The sequence below is a fragment of the Halichoerus grypus genome, chromosome 9 (genome assembly GCF_964656455.1).
Source record: "Halichoerus grypus chromosome 9, mHalGry1.hap1.1, whole genome shotgun sequence".
Classification (NCBI taxonomy): domain Eukaryota; kingdom Metazoa; phylum Chordata; class Mammalia; order Carnivora; family Phocidae; genus Halichoerus; species Halichoerus grypus.
In genome coordinates this window covers 5,376,333-5,381,593 of record NC_135720.1, presented here as the reverse complement: position 1 = coordinate 5,381,593, position 5,261 = coordinate 5,376,333, and positions in this window count along the sequence as shown.

Genomic DNA, 5,261 nt, shown 5'->3' with positions numbered 1-5,261 from the left:
CTGTGTTTACTCGACTAGGCTCCCCAAATGGCATGTCAGGAATTGATGATGGACCATTTCCACTGCACATTCTTAGGCTTCTGCTCTTCCCCTCTTCCAGCTGGCTGGAGTGTCGGGATGAGAGAGACTTTGGCAACCACATCAAGAAGATGTCAGGGCCTCCATCATTGAGTCCCATACACTTACGTCTTGTTTGAGCCGTCGGGACTTTCTAGATACCACCGCTAGTGTAACCCTACAACACACAGAATTTATTGGGGGACGGGTGGTGGGACCTATGAAGGGGTGCATTAGTGTCTTATGGTTTCTGTAACAAATTATCACAAACAGTGGCTTAAAGCAATACAAGTTTAATTTTCTTAACGGTGGAGGTCAGAGGTCTAAAATGGATGTGCAGGGCTGCATTCCTTCTGGAGGTTCTAGGGGGCAATGTGCATCCTTGCCTTTTCTAGAGGCCACAGCTCACCTACCGGCCTCGGCTTGTGGCCTCCTCCTCCACCTTCAGAGCTAGCACTGCAACACCTTCTCTCCTCTCTGACTTCTGCTTCAGGTCACCGTGAAGGTCCTCCCTCCCCTACAGACCCCACTGATCACATGGGGCCCGCTTGGATGATCCAGGAGAATCACCCCATCTCAAGGTCCTTACTTCAATGACATCTGCAGAGTCCCTCTTGTCATATAAGATAATATACTCATGAATTTCAGGGGCTGGGATGTGGGCACTTTTGCAGAGAGACACCATTCTGTCTACCAAGAGGGTAAAGAGAGGAAGGAAAAGGCGAGCAAAAACCAAAACACCAAAAATCTCAAGCTTTGATGTGATTACGCAAAATTATGTGTGTATGTACTAAACAAGCCACTTTTAAAAGAAAACCAGTATTTGAAATAAAATGATAAAGGAGAGAGTTCAGCTGGAAAAAAAGAGGACAAGTAAGAAGTGGCGAGAGTTATTTTCGAGGAACAATTTAAGCTAGTATATCCATTCATGCCTCTGGGCAGGCAAAGGTATTTCATAAGAAATCATTTCAAAATTTGATTCTAGTTCTCATAGTCTGAGTTTCAGTTCCCTTGTTGGGAACAGAAAAGCAAGTGAGGGCATGGATGGGGATTTTCATTTTTAAAATGTTCCCAAGGTGTTCCTTTTCTAGAACAAAAACCTACTACTCTCCCTTCATTATAAAATCAGAATCTTTTTTTTTTTTTTTTTTCTGAGCTGGTGTTCATTGAGCAGTATCCACCTGACAGCCAAGCTGGGCTTCGTGTGATGCCTGCCCATTGATAGGTGCTGGGAAGAGCCTTAGGAAAGCCAGATATCTTTGAAAGATATTGAGAAAAAGCACGTAAAATAAAATTCTTAGAGAGAGAATCCCTTGGAGACAAATGAGGTGAAATTAGACATAATACCTATTTTTATCCTCTTGAAATTCAAATTTTCTGGAACCAAGAGCGAGATTACTGTGTGAGCCTTTTTCTTTATTTAATTTCTAAAGAGTTTTAAGAGTAACCATTTCCTTTCCTTCCTTTGATTTTTCTCTCCCATTTGAAACTGAATGCATTTTCACGGAGATCACCAATGAACTGATTCTAGTTGATGAGTGTCACCGGACAAGGATGCATGTGTGATTGCAAGTGACGTTCCTGTGGCATTCTGACTGGGCGTCAGACCCCTCCGCACAGTGCTCCCGCCATCGCTAGAGCTGACACTCCAGTTGCAAATCTACTTGCCATCCTGCCCTAGAGAGCTGGCTCGCAGTGGGACGGGGATCCGGATGACCCAACAGAAGGGAGACGGGAGGACAGCAGTAAATGGAGGAGTTGGGGGAAGAAGGTAAGGAATGGCATGAAGTAGGGAAAATGGACGAATGAATCAGAGTTAGACCTACATCTGGGCCGAGTTCGTAAGCGCAGACGTAAGTGGCTTCATCGAAGTCACAAGGTTCAAAGTTCACAACGAAACTCTGGCGTGAAGTTACTTCCGTGTTATGTAGGTCAAGGCTTCAGGTGTTGGTGAGAGGTCTAATTTTACTCCTTGTTTTCAGATTTGGTTAAGGGCCCCACACAGATTCCTGGTGGGATGGTGCACAGGTGCGTGCATGAGTGTGTGAGTGCATGCGTGCGCGTGCGTGTGTGGACTGTACCTGTCCAGTCCTGCTGGCTACAAAAGAGGTGCCAAGCGCTTACTATCCTGGTGGAATTGACAGCAGCCCTCGTTTTTTCCCAAGCTCTTCTTGGTTTAACTCAGCCAGCTTGATGGATTCGATAGAGACTTATAGGAGGAATTCCTGAGATACACACGGGGCGGTGTGTACACGCCGTACACTGAAGGACAGCATCGTGGGCGAAGTGTTGTAGTTGGAGAAGGACTCTAGGGATGGCGAGCAGTCCACGCTCTCCTTCCATGTGGACGTGTACAGTGTTGGACACATTGACTCAACACACACCCATTCCTTTTGTTCTTAAGCCCACATGTGATATGGAATAGATTTCTTCACCAACCAATACATTTTCCAGCCTGAATTATAAATCAAAATTTTTTATGTTCATTGAAATCTGCCTTTCTAGATCTCCCTCCTGTTGGCCCTGGATCTGCTCTTTGGAGCTGAAGCCACTAAGTCTCTCTCTATCCTGTGGAAGACCTTCAAAGGGCTACATGCTCCCAGATACTTTAGCCATTTTTCTTTGTACATGGCGAATGCCATTATAGTCATATCTTTAATTGATGAAAACATTTCCAGACTTCAATCAGTAATTGTGTAATTCCAAGCAGCCCTCGGTAGGAGAATGTTAGCACATAACCAACATAAAAAATAACCACTTGGATGATAGGACTTACACGGTTTTTGACTACTAGGCTGTTCCATTTTTGGAAAATAAGGAATGGCAAAGGGATACATAAAAATCAAAGAATGTTGTTAAGGATAACAATTTGCCAGTTGCCGAAAGATGCCAGATTGAAGTTACCAACAGGGCTATGCACGAATCAAGGGTTATCAGGAAGCAATATGATAAGAATGAGAACAAATATGTCACATTATGGGAAAATAGTGTTTAATAATAATTTTAGCCCATACTTAATATCAGCATCTGATAGCATAATGTATGTTTGTACATTTCTTGTTTTCTCTCTTCTTCTGATAAAGAAGTTCATTCCACTCACAAAATTAACTTGAAATAGATTAAAGACTTAAATGTAAGATCTGAAACCACAAAACTCCTAGAAGAAAACATGGGGGAAAAGCTCCTTGATATGGGTCTCAGCAGTGATTTTTGGGATCTGACACCAAAAGTGTGAGCAATAAAAGCAAAAATAAACAAGTGGGACTACATCAAACTAAAAAGCTTCTGCACAGTAAAGGAAACCATCAACAAAATGAAAAGGCAGACTACTGAATGGGAGAAAATCTTTGCATATCATGTATCTCAAATCATATATCCAAAAATACATAAGGCACTCCTACAACTCAATAGCAAACCCCCCAGATAATCCAATTAAGAAATGGGAAAAGGACCTGAACAAAGAAGACATAGAGGTGGCCAATAGGTACACATGCAAAAGTGCTCAGCATCACTAATAACCCAGGAAATGCAAATCAAAATCACAGTGAGATATCACCTCACACCTCTTAGGATGGCTATCATCAAAAAGATGAGATAACAAGTGTTGGTGAGGATGTGGAGAATCAGAACTCTTGTGCGCTGTTGGTGGGAATGCAAACTGGTGCCGCCAGTTTGGAAAACAGTATGGAGGCTCCTCAAAAAATTAAAAATAAAATTACCAAAGGATATCTGAAGGAAATGAAGTCATTATCTGCACCTGCCATGTTCACTGCAGTATTATTCACAACAGCCAAGACATGGAAATAACCTAAGTGTCCCTTGACAAATGAATGGGTAAAGAAGATGTGATGTATAATATATATATACAACGGAATATTATGCAGCCACGAGAAAGAAGGAAACCCTGCCATTTGTGACAACATGGATGGACCCTGAGGGCATTATGCTAAGTGAAATAAGTCAGACAGAGAAATACGAATACTGTATGTTCTCACTTATATGTGAAATGTTAAAACACAAAATCAAAAACCGGAAATCACAGAAACAGAGTAGATTGGTGGTTGCTGGGGCAGGCAGGGGTGGGGTGGGATGGGAGAAGTGGGTGAAGGTGGGAAAGGGCACACACTACTGGTTATGAGAGGAGTGCATTCTGGGGATCTGACTGCAGTGAGGTGTGTAGAGTTAATAATACTGTATTGTATACTTGGAAGTTGCTAAGAGAGTAGATCTTAAAACTTCTCACAACACACATAAAACAGTAACTATGTGAGGTGATGGACGTGTTAATTCGCCTTATTGTGGTAATCACTTAGCAATACTTATGTATATCAAATCATCACATGATATTTCTTAAACAGACACAGTGTTATATGTCACTAAAGCCACGGAGAAAAGAAGATTATATGAACATTAGCAATGCTGCTAACAGTATTGAATCTGAACTTGGAAGTTCAGATTTACTTTCAAGTGCTCTTAATTAAACTCATTGAAATAAGGATAAAGTTAAGAAAGTTAGCATCACTCTATTTAAAAAACTAGGGAATTAGAAAAATAGGAAGAATTAAAAAGGTTAGCAATTTTACAAAGCATTATGTACACATCCTTTTTAGTATTATTCCAAAGGTGGCAATTACTACATTCAAACCTTGTAGGTGGGGCTTTCACTTGGTTTGGAACCTACAACATTTCTCACACTTGAAGTGGGAAATTGTCATGCTTAAAGTTAAATAAAGAAGATTTGGTTGGTGCATTAAGGAGGAAGACTTTCATCAGCAAAGAGCAAAAAAGAATCACTTTTTGCTACAAATATTTTATAAATGATTCATAGCACATATTTAGAGACAGGGAGAAAATAATTACTAGAAAGGAGCTTTCTTGGGTTACTTTCAAACCTTCCGCCCATAACACTCTGGAGAGTGCCAGTGCTCTTCTGCTGTTCTAATTGCTGAGGGTGGGGCTGAACAGAACCTAGTCTCTGCTTTTGAGAAACTCCAAGGATAGAGGGGAAGAATCCTCAACCAAGGTGGTGAGTGCAACGGGAGAGGTATGTCCAGGATAAGCTGAGGAAGGCAGGGGGGCCGGAAGTGGAGGGGCCTGGAGGGGACGGGAAGGCCCTCGAATCGCTGGTGCTATTGCTGTTTGGCTTTTAGTTTTTCAAATTACATGTTAACAATGCCACAGTCGAATATCACCATCACTTAGGC